This window comes from Suricata suricatta, chromosome 3 (genome assembly GCF_006229205.1).
Source record: "Suricata suricatta isolate VVHF042 chromosome 3, meerkat_22Aug2017_6uvM2_HiC, whole genome shotgun sequence".
Lineage (NCBI taxonomy): Eukaryota > Metazoa > Chordata > Mammalia > Carnivora > Herpestidae > Suricata > Suricata suricatta.
In genome coordinates, this window is record NC_043702.1 from 168,427,171 (window position 1) to 168,444,135 (window position 16,965).

A 16,965-nucleotide genomic window follows, 5' to 3' on the forward strand; every position below is an offset into this window, starting at 1 on the left:
AAGGTTAGGACAGTCAATAGATACCCAGGGGCACTGGAAGGGATGTGATAGAATTGTGATTCAGGGGAACGGTATGTGACGTCAGGAAGGACACTGAATCTCCCTAGTAGTTGAGGGTTTTGGGGGGTTACCAAGAAGGCTTTAACCAGACATCAAAGTACTCTTTGAAGATGATAAAATGACAGGAAGTCTCCAGTCATCCATAATATCTTGAGAAAAAGCAAAAAGTGTTAGTTTAAGAGACTTAAGATTCTTAGCAAACCTGATAAAACTAGAGGTTCAGAAATTTTGCTCTGGACAAACCCTGAGATGTGCTCACACAGGGACGTCTCCCACTCACAAGCTTGCTTGAGGGCCATCCTGGTGACTGCCACACAATGGACAGGATAATTACCAGGCCCTTAAGTATTAAAATGACTCTTCGTGTTACCAGATCAGGTGCTGTGCTCATTCTAACCATGAAAGTATTTTCAGCAAATCCTACATATATTTATTCGTCATTTATTGGGGATATGGTGCTGGGCCGAAAGCCGAGTAGGTGTGTTGAAGATACTAAAATGCCTAAGTGTGATGCCCTACCTTCTAAGACAGGAAAAAAAGATGTGTGTACCAGAAGAGGGAAAAAGGACAGCAGGTGCAGGCCGACTCAAACAAGAGATACTGCCAGAGAGCAAAGGGGTGTAGAGGCAACAAGGGCTCAGGTGCTCAGAGAGAACTCCTTCTGTGAGGCCAGATCAGCAAGGGGCAGGGCGTCGATTTAAAGTCAAGTGTCGGGCACCTCGGTGGCTCAGTTGGTCAAGTGACTGGCTCTTGGTTTTGGCTCAGGCCATGATCTCATGGTTCATGAGATCGAGCCCCACCTCAAGATCCGATTCCTTTTCTCTCTCTCTCTTTCCTCTTTCTGCCCCCCCCAACTCATGCATGCATGTGCATGCTCTCTCTTTCAAAATAAATAGATAAAACTTAAAAAAATAATTCAAAAAACAAAGAAAATAATAAAGATCAAGTGTCATGCCCAGAGATATCCTGCAGACGATTGCTCTGGCCATGTTACTAACGATGAGTCTAAGCAGGAAAGAGGACAAGGGGCTCCTGCTACAACAACGGGGCTTCAGATTAACATGCCGGGGGTGGGATGCAGAAAACAGACACATTTAAATCACAACGAGGAGATCTCTTGTCAGAACGTAGTGATTGATTGGAGGAGACGGCTGCCAAACAAGGAAGAGTTCAGAATGACACCCGAGATGTGTGTCTGAAGGAAGTATTTAGATTCACTCAGATAAGGATGCACAGGAAGAGACTTCTGTGCTAGGTACTATTTTAAGTACAAAAACAGTAGAAGATGCATCCCTGCCTGGCCTCCGCTTCTCTTTTCCCTTTCTTACCTCCTTTATGTCAGGGGGCTTGAAGAGTTTCATTTCACAAGTGTAGTTAAATATTTTCCTGGCCTGATTTACTGTCAGTCATGAATGTTACCTTTACTTTAGCGCTTTTGAAAGGTTTATAGAAGCTAATTTGAAAGTAAATAGTTCAAAACAAAGAGATTCCAAAGTTAATTTGGGTCTCTCTCTCTCTCTCTTTCTCTCTCTAATGTTTTATTTATTTATTTTGAGAGAGAGAGAGAGAGAGAGAGAGTGCAAGCGAGGGAGGGGCAGAGAGGGAGGGACAGAGAATCCAAGCAGGTTCCTCGCTGTCATCACAGAGCCCGGCTCGGGGCTCGAACTCCCGTACCGTGAGATCATGACCTGAGCCGAAATCAGGGGCCAGAAGTTTAACCAAATGAACCATCCAGGTGCTCCCATTGTGGGTCTCTCTTTGGCATCTCCACCACTTACCTCTTCCCACTTTCCCATTAAAATGATATAAAGAGCTTGAGACAGGTTTTCAAATGTCTTCAACAACTAGTCAGCTCTAGAAAAATAGTCCCATTTTTATCTATTTCTGAGGCGTGATGGATAAGAGGACCATGGATGCCCTCATCTAGAGGCCAGATCTGAGCCACTGATTTCTTATTTTCTGTTTAATTCTTTTTTCTATAAAGATTTCCAATTTTCTGAAAATTCGAGCTTTCGGGGGTCCGAAATCTCTTAGACTCTCTGACTCTGGCCTGAGCCTGTGAGATGTGAGAACAGTGAGATGGCTGGAATAAACAGGTCATTTCTAGCCTCATTTGGCCTCGACGAGGAGCTAGCCTTCCCCCGAATTGCAGGGTCTCCCAGGAAAAGGCTTCACCACCCTGTCTATTCTATTTTGTCTCTGGAATTGATGGAGCAACGGATGCGTCGTGCAGGAGCAAACGGAGAGCAAAGGGAATTTGCACATCTCAACATCTTGTTGGCAGCAAAACGCTGCTCTCCTCTCCTTCTAAAGGCCCAGCAGCCTCAGCATGCACCTGCCAAGATAGGGATCGATGGAGAGAAGCCAGGGCCCAGGTAAAAACGTCCCAACCAGAGTATTTCTAGTCAGTAATAATAGATGCAAGGCCTAGATAAGTCACTCAGAGGCCTTTCTCTGAGAGCGTTTCCCAGTGGCATTCAGCAAAGACAGTGTGTCTGTGTTGAAGCAACTTAGGTCCTAGGGACAGAGAGTTCCCAGAGTTCAGAAGTGTCTTCCACAAAGTTGTGGCCTCAAAGTTCAAGCATGTGTAGCTAGAGTGAGCTCTCTGGCAAAGCCCTTCCTCAAGAGCCCTTGGACTTGAACTCTCTGCCATTAGGGTCTGAACACTTATCCACCCATTTCCCCAAGTGGGGCCACGAGGGATGGAGCCAGTGGGCTGCCTCGGTGACAGGAGCCACCCAAAAGCGCGTGGCGGCGGTGGCAGCCGCAAGCCAGAGTTGAATTCCATTTAAATAAAATGCCAAAAGGCAGTCAGCGAAAGTGACATTTATGGTGTTACTACAAATGCATTCAGTGGGAAAAGCTCAGTAGCAGAAGCAAGGGGGAAAAAAACAAGCTGTAGTGAAAACTGCCATCTGTATATTGTGCCCCGTTTTTAATATTCTGTATTCTCATAAAAAGTGTTGTTTCTGTCACTATTCAATCTCACAAACTCACACAGAACACTGTTAAAAGTCAGCAGTGTGTGAAATGGTATTTTAAAATAAATGAAACCCGCTCACAGAGCTGCGGAGGAATATTGCAATGCTGGGCGCTGACAGACAGGCACTGAAAAGTAACAACCGTTATCATCTTAAAGCAAAGCGGATTAAATAAAAACCCACAGCCAGTGGTGCATTACCAAGTCTGATATTGACACAGCTGCCGTGGTGGTTATTTTTCATTGTCTCATCAAGACAAAGCATCATGGGGTATCAATCTTCCCTCTGTCAGGCCAGGCCTGGTATAAAGTTTTTCGTTTACATTTTCATTATATCCCTTTTATCTCCGGGGCCAGCGTTTTTTCTTAACCGTGGGGTCGGATGACCTGGGGGGCACTGTTGGGCTATTACCTCCAGGCCAGAGAAGCCTCCTCCTGGGGCAGAGGGTGGCTGTCCCCACCCCCACCCCCACCTTCCAGCTCCTTCCATGGGCTGAGATGGTCATTATTGTGCGTGCTGGGGACCATTAGCTGCTGTAATGTGTATGCGTTTGGATGTAAGGGAGAAAATAAAGAGCAGAAGGGAGAGAGATAATGACTAGGAGAATTAGAAGGGCCTATGGAGGGGATTTGAATTTTTTCGCTTTACACCCAAAAGAAGGGGCAGAGCTAGAAAATACACAACTCTCTTGAGAACACTCCAGCAGAGAAACCGGATTAGAGCTTAACTTTTACACACTACTGTTTTATTTTCTGGACTGGCTCACTCTTCCTTGAATTGGCCTTCAATTTCAGAAGTTGGCTGATCTGCAGAGAGTATATTCTGATTTGACTCACAGAAGGCTTTGATCTTTGAGAAAGATCAATCTTGTTTGGGGGATTCTGATAGTTTTCATTATGCTTCCTCCCAATCTGATGTCCTCTCCTTTGGAAGTTTATTAGTGTGACTTCTCTAGGAGAGAAAATTCAGCTGTACAATATACAAAATTCAGCTATACAATATACAAAATACTGTCCAGTATTTTGACCTCTAATCATGTTAAGCCATTGGCCCCAATGGCAGGGAAACCTTGACCATTAAGTTCTTTTAGCAAAGGTTAGAATTGTATGATTTTATATTGACTGAGGTGGATCTAACAAAGAGAGTCAGGCTCAAAGTCCCAACGTGGGTTCTGACTCTTGGAGCAGCCTCCACAGATCTTCCCAGAGGCCCCTGCTTGTGCCTTCCATGCCAGGAACAAGCAAGTCAGGTCCAAGGATGCCATAGAAGTTTGGGTGATGCTCACTGGTTACCAAACAAAGACCCTCAGTACTCAACCTCTCCGTGACTCAACAGAATAGAAGTTTCCCACTCCTGTCACAGCCCACGTGGGTTAGGCTGCCCTCCTACACCTTCTGGAGCATATGTCCTCCAAAGTCACTGCTAAAGAAAAGAGAGAGCATCCAGGTATTACCTAGGAAGTTTCTAGGCTGAACATAGAAGAGGCTTACATCACTTCTGTGAACACTCCACTGGCCAGGGCTTAGTCCTTCTGCTTCAACCTAACTGCAACCTAGCTGAAAATCTTCTGGGAGTCATCTATGCACTCCAAAAAGGCATGCAGTGAACCCAGAAAAAAAATTGTTTTTGTCAAAAAAGCAGGACAGGGAGGGAAGGGTAAGGTAGAGGAACAATATGAAATTAGTGCTGGGAAGAGAGGAAACACGGCTCAGTAAGGATCAACTTCGCCTTACCCTGTTGTGCCACACTAGTGAATACAACCACTGTACCTTCTACCACCACTGCCACCAATCCCTGCCTTCCAACAGAAAGCAAAGTCCGCAGAAATGTTTACTGAACAGGGTTCCACTTATGACTTCTCCAAAAGAGTGACTAGAAACAATACAACTACTAATTTTGTAAATGAATCTGGGAGTTCACTACACTCCATCAGTGTTCTGGAATGAATGTTGGTGTCCCCATCCCCTGTCCAAATTCATATGTTGGAAACTCAACCCCCAATATGATGGTACTAGGAGGTGGGGCCTTTGAGGGTGATCAGGTTACAGGGGCAGAGCCCTCGTGAATGGAATCAGTAGCCTTATAAAAGAGGCCCAAGAAAGCCCCCTACTTTTTCCCTCTCTCCTGTGAGGTCATGGTGGGAAGGGAGCCTTCCATGTGGACGTGGGCTCTCACCAGACCCTGAGTCTGCTGGTGCCATGATCTCAGACCTCCTGACCCCAAGAACCGTCAGACAGAAATGTTTGTTGTCTAGGGTCACCCTGTTTATGGTGTTTTTGTGAAAGCAGCTCAAATGGACACAGGCAGAGAGGCAGCCCTCGCCCACATTCTCTACTGAGGTTGCAACGGAGCTGGGTTTTGCTTGACTCACAGCCTTCTTTTTTTTTTAATTTTTTATTTATTTTTGATGCAGAGAGAGACAGAGCATGAGAGGGGTAAAAGCAGAGAGAGAGGGAGACACAGAATCAGAAGCAGGCTCCAGGCTCTGAGCTAGCTGTCAGCACAGAGCCCGACGCGGGGCTCAAACCCACGAATGTGAGATCTGACCTGAGCCGAAGTCGGAGGCTTAACCGACTGAGCCACCCAGGTGCCCCGACTCACAGCCTTCTTTACTCACACGTGCACTGCTTGCATGGGGAAGACTCAAAACGGTTGTGCCGGGCCAGTTATGACTCTTTGTGTATCTCAGTCTGTGCATGATCTTTCCACGTGCTCTCTCCACCCACTGGTGTCTCCATGGCTGGACTTCTTCCGTGGCAACCACGGGATCTTAGAATTTCCCAAGAGAACCAGTGGGATGTGTGTGGCCTCTCGTAACCAAGCCTCATAAGTCAGGTGGCACCACTTCCACCACATTCTGCTTGAGGCAGTTACAGAGTCCCCCCGGTAAAACAAGCCAAGTTCAAGGAGACAAGATAAACACTTCACGGTTCTAAAAGCCACGATGGACTTGAAAAGTTTTTAAACTGCTTATCTTCCGAAAGACCAATGTTCAGATTAAATCTATATCCTCACAAATTCCTAGACAGAAATGTCAAAAGTCAACCTATAATCAGAAAAGGCTGAAAATAGTAGTTATAAAAGAGAAGGAAAAAAAAAGTATGGGTATGAGGCATTCATTTCGGTTTTATCTTATGGACCTAATTTGAACACACGTGTGCTATGTTTATACTCAGCAACAACAAAATCCTTCCAGAGCTGTTCTAACCCATCCATTCCCTCTGTAAAATCCCTTAAGGTTCAGAATGGCTGGGCTCAGCTAAAACAGAGTTAGGAAAAGCTCTTTTGAAGAACCCAAAATGTGGCAGTGCCTTGGATGCCTGCCCACCTCACGTTCTTTCTCTCTGAGAGAACCTTGTCAGAACAGAGAGTCAGTAGACAGCAGAAGAGCTCTGGAGACATGTCAGTGTCATCCTGAAAACCAAAACTCTACTTCCCTGCAAGTACAAAGATCTTCAGGCTTCAGACTCATGTCCCCAATGTAGGCCTAAATCTGATACTTTGACGTACATAAAAGCCACATTGCTGCCTCAAAAGTGTTATCTAGTGTGCCAGAGATGGTCTGGACACCACCATGCTCTCTAAGCAGCAGCTTTCCACTATACCTTCTCCCTTCTAGACCCCTCCTTAGAGTTTAGGTGCACAGATGTACTACCGTTCTCCTTAGAGATGGACCCTGGCCCTGAACTCCTGTGCATCTCCTAAGGAGAACCTCTGCTTGACCCCGAGTCCCAGATCTCCACACAAATTCTGCCCATTGCTCTTCTCTATATAATCAAAATGCTTCTACCCACCCAAAAATCTCTATTGAGATTTTGGCTACCATTGCTACAATAACTCAACTTCCTTATGGAGCAATGCCATGGCCACTTGGGTATTGACATTTGGACTAATGACCATCCCCAAGAGATAAGCCCCTCAGCCAAGTTTGTTTCCCTGCTCTTGGCCCTATACATTACTATCCTAGATTGATCACCCTCCAGTATGTCACTGAGTCCTCAAGATGCTTAACAATGAAGCTCTATGGTAATAGTCCACAAGTGAATATGAATTGCTCATTATCTATTCCAACTCTGAATCATATCTCTTTCTCCTTCATATTCTGAGTCTCCTCTTGTGGAAGGCATTTACATTTGAAAATGTGTAAACTCAATAGTGTGATCCAATTTGAATTTCCACCAATCTATGATGTCTTTAGCTTTGTAATATAGTCTCTTCCTTGTTCAGCATAGATAAAGAAGGTATTCTCATTAATCAGAAGTTCTTATAATTAGAAACTCACACCTGAAATAAAATGAACTACCTGTGATGAGATATATAGAACATAACAACAACAAAAAAACCTTTTGGCATGAAATATATTCCGAACATAATGCATCACACTTTAATGATGCAGGAGTGGCTTTGGAATCCTATTAAGAAGCTGACACACCATCTTTCTGATCATCAGTGAACATGGACTCATTTCTGTGAGTGAAGAGCGTTTGTCAACAAAGAATGTCCAGTTAATAGGGTTCTGGATAATAGAGGGTACTGTATAGTAGGCCCTGCAGGAGAAGTATCCTCCGGAAAGTAGAGAAAAGAAAGTAATCAGAGTGCTGCAACCCCCTGTGGTCTCTATAGGTCTCTTTAGGGGTTAAATGGCAAAGGGAAGCACTGATAATTCCTTTACTATGCACCACCTCCTTCCTAAAACAGCTGGTCACTTTCACGTCCCCAGTCTTTTTCTTGCCTATGGCCAAAACAAGGAAGAAAGAAAGGCTCACTCAAGTAGTCATTTAAACCTGGCTTTCCTTTTCATAAACCCCATCGTACATTTGCCACTTCATATCCAGATAAAATGATTCGGCATTAACCATGAACCTACAATGCTACAATTTTGTAGACATTTCAAATCTCATGAACACTTACTTTCATGTGACATGCTGCCAAGACTTTTGGCCTTTAGAGAGTATAGTTATATTTCATTCTAAGCAAACGATCACCCTCTGTTTCCAGCTGGGGGTGAATTTTTACTGGAACCACCATGGCCTCTCTACGACTAAGGGCAGTTGGGTCATATGATATATTTGTGTACTTCTCATATCATTTCAATCAGGTTAGAAGGTCCGCAGGGACTACTTTTAATTTCATAAAGTGAATGATTCCTTTCATTTGTTTAGAACTTAAAACATTTTGAATTCCTCAAATGGGTTCTTTAAAAAATGATAGAAGACAGGGTGTCTGGGTGGCTCAGTCGGTTAAGTGTTTGACTTTGGCTCTGGTCATGATCTCACTCTTCAAGCCCCATGTCGGATTCTGTGCTGACAGCTGAAAGCCTGGAGCCTGCTTCAGATTCTGTGTCTCCCTCTCTCTCTGACCCTCCCCCGCTCATTCTCTGTCTCTCAAAAATAAATAAACATTAAAAAATATTTTTAAAAAATGATGAAAGATAGGCAAAGTAGATATTATTAATCCCAAATGTTTTAAACCCTTTACTCAGGTTTCTAAAACTTAAGAGTCCTAGTTTGGTGCCCGCTGCCTCTTCCCGTCTTTGTATCTTCAGACACACTATGAACGCCACCATCTTTCCTGGGTGTTTACTGTTAACTTTCCTGGGACATTTTTACATTTTAATGATTAGTCCTGTGTGCACTGTTTGAGCTATAGATGAAACCATGCCTGCCTCACCTGTCAGAACTTCACAGAATGTCACGATCATGAAAGAGTCTCAAAACTTGTGATGACTGCTTGCATTTCTAATTACATGCAGGCCCAGTACACTCACTCAATTGAGGCACAATTGGCAACTCGGCCACCTTCTGAGTATCGTTAGAACCTCCTCCCCATTCACACATGTTAGCAGGAGAAAACATGAACAGCACTATTCACTTACTTAACCAATATCATTTTCTTTTGCACACTAGGAAGATATGGGCGGTGAGTCAGATAGACCTGGCTGTAAATCCCAGCTCTGCCATTTACTGTCTCTGTAAACTAGACAAGTTACCTAACCTTCCTGATTCTTAGTTTCCTCACGTATTATTTGAAATCAGAACCTCTTTGCAGGGTAATTTGAAGTATTAAGATAATATAAATTAAGCTACCGGCACATTCTAGTCCCCCAATCAACTGCAAATATGATGCCCTCATCTTTACGAATTTGTAATGCATTTTTGCCTAGAAAAGAAGCACTTCTAGTCTCCATGGTTTTCAAACACGTTTATAAATCTATAGGCCTTCTATCTGTGGCTACTCCTCAAATAGCAGTACTCACTACTCTCCTGGCAATTTCATGCTTGTGTACATTGGGCTTTCTCATAGATAATACATTCCCCACTATGGAATGAATGTTTATAACACATTTCCATTATAGATCTCTACTAAGCATACATATTCAAGAAATTATAATATGTTATTTATATTTATCATCGATGCTTTCCAACTGATAAAAACTGATAGTGGGGTAGGTCAACCTCAAAATTTTAGTTGCTTACACAGACACCTTGCCAGGAGACATTTCCCAATTGGTACTGGGTAGCACAATTCCTAGCGCATGATCAGGGGATAAATAAAATTCCCCTTAGCTAGTGCCTTCAAAGTCATCATCTAAACCTTTGATTTCTAGACAGAGAAAGCTGTGTGGTGATTCTGATTCCTCTCCGAAAGTCAAGGGGATGACCTTAAAGGAAGAGGGTGGGCGTGTCCCACCCTCAAGAATGTCATGTTCTATACAGCCACAGAATCTGCAGAGACATGTGCAAGAGGATGCAAATGTCTGAACTCTGATCCTCCCTTTAAACTGTTCCAGCAAAAATTAATAGCACTTATACATGAAATGCATGCCCCGATTTATCTACATCAAATTCATAATAAGATCTAGGTAACCAAAATCATACCTTGAATTTAGAACAGCTCCTGGTATATCAGCAATTAGACACTTGCCCCCTGAAGTACATGGCTTCTTGAGGCAAATCTCTATATCGTGACCCTGTGTCTTATTCCTTATTCCTCTTCATTACAGAATTATTTAAATAAATATTAAGCAGCTTATTTACCAACATTCAATTTCACAGTGATTATGTGGAACATTTCTTCAACGTGATTAACCACAGAGCAGAGTCACTTCTCATTAGTAAACCTCATTTTTAATGTACTCAGTAAGGGTTCCAAAAAGTAGTATGGCTTCTTTAGATACTACCTCATATAGTGTCCCTTTTCCATCGCCATGGCCCTGAATTTCCATGGCCCTCACCTAGAGCCTTGTGAAGCATCAGGATCATATTGGTTCAAATCCCAGCCTTTCCAACATTGTATCTCAATAATGTTTTCAGCTGTCAGCATATCTATTCAACCTGATTCAAGGAGGCTATAATACATCTATGGTTAGTTCTAGTAACTTCAGTAGATATTTCATGCTTCTGTTCTCTGACTATTAACCCTACTCAGAATAAATCTCTCTATCCCTACGTCATGGTGCTGTGATAAAAGTCCTGTTTTTCCTGATTGCAGTTACTTTAATTCAGTCGGTAAGCCAGACAATCAAATAAATGGGTACCTAAACCCTCATATCTCAGAAAGAAGACCACTGCAAAGACTATTTATATTCTTGCCCTTGTCTCTAAAACTCTACCAAAGTCCAATTTATTATTATTTGTACTTGCACAAGACAGAGCAGACTTTCTAGATGTCTGTCTGAATAGTGGCCCATTTTTAAATTTCTCCCCAAAAAGGTCAAGACTGGCCTAGCCACCCATCAGACACTGGAATTTAGTGGGCTGGGGAAGGGCAGAGATCACCATATTTAATTACAGGAAAAACTGAAAGGCAGAGAATTAACTCATCTGAAATCTAAAGAAAAACACTGAAGTCCAAATGTCAGAAAAATTGCATATGAACCCTAAACCCAGAAAGATAGAAATGAAAATAGATGATACGTTATCAAGAGAAGAAGGGTCATACATCACAAGATCAGAAGTTTAGAGTCTTTCAGAGATGACTTCAGAGTACGCGTGGTCAAACATAAACAACAGTAGGATAGCAATTAGGTGGCCTGAGGAAAAACAGATTCCTGGCTGACAAACGCAGCTTACCATTAGTAATCAACAGGTTTATGACGGTGCAGCCTTGTTTTTTGGGGTTTTTTTTAACCATTTTTTATAATGTTTTTTATTTATTTTTGAGAGACAGAGAGAGACAGTGTGAGCAGGGGAGGGTCAGAGAGAGAGGGAGACACAGAATCTGAAGCAGGCTCCAGACTCTGAGCTAGCTGTGAGCACAGAGCCCGATGCGGGGCTCAAACCCACCAACTGTGAGATCATGACCTGAGCCGAAGCCAGACGCTCAACTGACTGAGCCACCTAGGCACCTCAGTGCAGCCTTGTTTTAAGACCAGAAGCAAGGTGGCCACCGCCTAGCAGCATGAAATTTTGGACAGTTGTATTAAGATTTTAAAACCCATCTACAAAGTGTCACAAAATATATACACAGGACTCATCTGTAAGGTCATCACGCATCACTTACACCCACCAATCTGATTCTGAGAACAAGTCATAAAGGAAGATATGGGGTTTTATGAATACATTCGTATTCTCTCTTCTTCTCTATCTCTCTCCACCTCCCTTATTTCATTCAACAATCTTTTACAAATTTGGTCAATAAATCACAATCATGTCTAGTGCAAGATGACCAGAATAGTATGCTAAAACTGACATATCCCGGAGACTGGCAATCAGTTGAGGGATAGAGTGATTTTATAATTCGCAGCTTATTTGGCCAGTGGACCCACTAAATGATTATCTTTGGTTCTCACAGTACTTTTTAAGAAACGATTTTGATACTGTTTGTAATGAATAATTGTGCTCTTGACCACATACAGTGAATGTTGGCAGCTACAGCTTATTCCAGGAGCCAAGCATAAAGGAGCTTGCTCTCCCACACCTTTTCCATCCAGTGTGATAGCATAGCTTATGGATGGGACTCTGGTCACATGACCTATTGGCAGTCTTCTTGCCAGCCTGCTTAAATCAAGTTTAAGTATCCCTCAAAAGCTGAATATTTGTTTCTAGACACAGGATCCACAGTTATTAAATCTTTCACCAATTTCTTTTTTTCCTCCCTTTTATTGACAGTGAAGCTCTATGTTTTGTAGAGCAATGTTTCCTCCATTATACAGCTCCATTATTTAGGAAGAGTTGGGGATGCAGAGATCCCAGGAGATACTTGTATCAGAAGATGTGATGTGCATAGGAGTGTACCCAGATGCAGATTAATATTTTTAAAGCTTAGAGCCTCTTTGAAGAGTTCTTTCTCACAGTTGAAGCATCCAAGATGGTGGTCTGGTTTTGAGAAATGTCAAAGGGAAACAGTTCCTGGCAGCAGATTGACACTGTGACTGAATCTGCGGTCGTGCTTTTCACACTGTCTTACTCTGTGAACAGTTAAAACTCCATCTGCCCAGGGACCTAGTATAAATATGTAGGATTTTATATGTTAAAATCATTGGATGCAAGAAACATGACATCTTTTAGTTTCCCCTAACAAGTGCTCTTCCTTTAACAGTAAGGTCACCAGGGCGAATATCTGTGAGTTTTCACTGTGTGCTGGGAACTGTTGACAAGATTGTATTGTGTTGACCTCTTTAGTCCTAAAAAGTAATGAGCGTTAATTTGCTTTACTTTTAGTTAGTTTTCTATGTTACAAAAGGGAAAACTAAGGCAGAGAGGTTAAGGCACTTGCCCAAGGTCGCAGAGCTGGAAATTAAAGCTAGGACATCCAGGTCTAGAAACGTGCTTGACCGATACACTGTACTGACCCCCTGACTCCCTAAACTGTCCCTTAAAATTACATCTAGAATTTTATTCTTAATCTCGCTAGTCGGTGTTTCTCCACCAGATTCTTACCTATGCTTCTAAAACATCTAGATGATACTTCTCGTTGGAACACAGCCACTTGGGATGTTGAACAACCATATCTATCACCACGTGCCAAAGATGATATATGCATGCTCCTTTAGAGTAAGTTTTAATGTAGAGTCCAATGGAGGTCTAGAACCACCTTTACTTTTTGAGTGACTCTCATGCAAATGATCACTCAGATTTACTGTGTCCTTGTTTATGAGATGTCCCAAACTACTTATGAAAGAGTATCCATAGTACTCACTTTCCTGTTCCTTTGGATTCTATCATTTCTTTCTGGCTAGCTCCCTTGAACTAGTCAATTTCCACCTGCCTCCACATGTCAGACCAATCTCTGCATGTAGCCTGACCCCGGTTCTCTTCGATTCTTGACTCAAAACCTTAGCGTCCTGGTAAGTCCATACAGACAGAAGACAGATTAGCGGGTGCCAGCAGGAAGGCAGGAAATTGGCAATGACTGCTTCCTGGGCACAGGGTTTCCTTGGGGTGACTATCTGGAAAGAGATAGTGGTGATAGTGCCCCAACACTGCAAATACACTACAAATCACTGAACTGTACACTTTCAAATGGCTAAAATGGTGAACTTTATGTTATGGGACTTTCATCTCATTTAAAAAACAATCAAGACCAACATTGTTTACAATCTCACCCAGTCCAGACCCAACAGGCCCCAGTGAGAATTCTATGGTCATCTTGTTGAGGTTTTGCCAGAATAACGATCTTTCAACCTTGACTTTTTACATGAAGTCAAGTCAAATGCCTTTGCAGTGTTTTGCCTTATTCAGTATTGCCTCATTCCTCAGTCATGGGTCCCAGCAACCTTGAGACTGAAGGGCACCTCAACCATCAGCTTATGAAATCAAGCAATTCTACTAAAATCCCACCTAAGCTTTTATGGTGGTTTTAAAACATGTCCACAGAGTTTTTGATATTCTTCTCCACAAGAGGTACGACCTATTTCCCTTCTTCTTAAGTGTGGACTGGACTTAGTGACTTGCACGTAATGAACAGAATATGGCAGAAGGGATGGTGTGTGACTGAGTTACAAAAGGCAAGGCACCTCCTTCCTGTTCTCTGCCTTGGATCACTCACTCTGGGGAAAGCCAACTTCCATGTGGTGAGGACCCTCAAGCAGCAAATGGAGAGGTGTTCTTGGTAAGGAACTGAAGCCTCTTGCCAATCACCCTGTGAGTGAGCTGTTCTGGAAGCAGGTTCTCCAATCCCAGGCAAGGCGTTTGATGACTGAATCCTGCAGATGCGTCCTGACTGCAAACTCATAAAAGACCCAGAACCACCCAGCTAAACCATTCCTGGGTTCCTGAGACAAAACACTGAGACAGGAAATGTCTGATATTTTAAGCCAATACATTTTGACATGAGTTGTTACACAGCAGTAAATGATTAATACAACTATCCTTGATTATCTTCTGTCCACATCCCCCCTTTCTTTACTCCGTCACTCTTAACTCCTAAAATTGATGCCACATCAATAGTTTCTAATTGTTTGCCAATTATTTAATGAAATAAACGTAAATATTTCAAACACAGACAAATTGAATTTTACAGTGAATACCTCTGTACTAGCACTTAGATTTTAATATTTGCTGCACTTACCTTTTCATATATCTATCAGTCCATCAAGCCATCCCTCTCCATTCATCAATCCCTCTTATTTTTTATGTATCTTTAAGTAAATTGCAGATGTAAGTACACTTCACCCTAAATATCCCAGAATACAAACATGTATAGTAGTAAATAGGTTTCAGTATTTATTTACAATTATTTTTCTTAGAAAGTGAAGCTTAAATACAATAAAATGACAATCTTAAGGGCACACTTGCTGACTTTGACAAATGCAACCAGTTATGTGTATGTCAAACCCTTATAAAGGGGTAACACATTCGTGGGTATAAATTTATATGCATGGACAGTCCATTAGACAATTTCTTATAATTCTGTGCCTCTCATAACATCTAACATCTGATCTAATCACATAGTAGGTGCTTAGTCAACATCTTTGAATCTATTCGTGGATGTTACCTGGACCTTTGGAAAAAAAAAAAAACACCAAACAAATGATTCCAACCATGTGGCCTGACAGGCTAGAAAACCACGACACTTTGGAGCCTTGAGAAATGAGAGAAAGGACAGAGAAGCTGCCCTATGTTCTTTGTCTGCACAAAACCCCTTAAGGAATAGTTTGTCCACCAAAATTAACATGGTGTAGAGATAGTAAAAATGCTTATGAAAGGCAATTTGTTTTCCATGGAATTCACCAGATGGTCCACACTGTTAGGTATTACTTAAATCTCCACTTGGGAAAACCTGTTATCTCCCTTCCTTATAATAACCCCATGGCCTGAATATTATGACCTGTACACATAGCTTTGTGACAAGCATTTTAATGGCTTTAGAGAACATGGGAAGCAAAGACAGGTTGTAAGTAAAAAATAAAGAACAGCCTTTGGGTTTTAGCATGCAGTAGACAAGGAGGGGAGACACCTCTGCCTGTGTCATTGTGAGGGCTCAGCTCAGTCATCCAGAGCTACCTGCAGGGCTGGAACTGCACGGTCACCTCTGCCTGGCTGTCCCTCTATCACCATCAGTGCCCTGGCACTGTCCAGCGGAGCCCCCACCACCTCCCTGCAGCTACTCACGGAAACTGGCCTCAACCGACCATGGCATGTCTGAGGTTATTTTCCTTCTGGGCTCTCTCCTGTCTTCTTCCCCATGACCCTCGCTCCTTTCTCCCATCTCCGTCTGTCACTCTTTTCTCAACACATTTTTCTCACTGTTTCACTTCCTTTCTCCTCCCACAGCCCAACTTGCTCAGGTGGGTCTCACTCACCTCATTTTTTTTGTCCACCAGACTCTCACATTTTCTTTTTCTCTCTCTCGCCCCTCTCTTTGTCTCACCTTCTCTTTTTTGCCTTCCATGCTCTGAATCTCACACCAAACACCTGCTCTCTAAGTGCCTTCTCCTGTTCTCCCTCCTGCCAGCTAAGTCAGCATATTGCCCATTTGAAAACCTCTGTGAAATGGTGCTGCCCCCCTTCCCTACAGCTAGACTCAGTCTTTTGTAGCAAAGGGAAGGGACCTGATTTTCCACTGTGCCTGGTGTCCGGGGCTGTCTGACTTGTCAGCCTGGCTCCACCTGTGATAGGCACAACCTGAGCCCCGCTGACAGCCCTGATTTTCAAAGCTGAACTTCAGCCTTTGCCCTCTGACTCTTTTGTTCACACCCTGTTATTGCACAGGCACAGAAACACAACCCTCTGGAGCCTAATTAACATTGTAATGTCCCAAGATGTTCCACCTTCTCATTTTCTTTTTTGCCTCCGCCACCTCTCCCTCTGAGCAGCAGCCGGCTCTTCACTCTCTCTGTGAAACATTACCCGGAGAATCACATTTGCATTTTCTCTGGGATTGGGATCAGGGCTAACATGAGAGTCCTCTGAAAGTTTTCTTGGTCCTCTGCCCTTCTCTGGCTCCAAATGAATACACTGATCATCATATAGCTCTTTCTCTCTTCACATCCAATAGGAAATGCATAAGTTAGCAGAAGACTCTTTTAGGTGGTTGTCTTGTTGATGCTGCTGTTGTGACATCTGGCACAGCTTCGTCTACCCTGCCATTCACCAATAGTTGTATGTTCCCCGACCTACGCTTTCCCACCTGGAAAGCAGAGCTCATTGGTCAGAAGCATCTCGTTTCCTTCTGAGTGCCCATGGTAAGTTCATTTGGTTTTGAAATTATAGTTAATACAAATGTCCAGTCTACTTATAAAGTTTGTCATCATTATCATGCTCCTTCAGTAAGCCTGAAAAACTAATGTATCTTGAAACACTTAAATCAACAACTAGAAAGTTCTCTGAATAAACATAACTTTAAAGTACAAAGCTAAAGGGGCAGCTGGGTGGCTCAGTTGGTTAAGCATCGGAATTCAGCTCAGGTCATGACGTCACAGGCTCCAGCCCAGAGTCAGGCTCTGAGCTGTCAGCACAGACAGCCTGCTTTCTGTGGATTC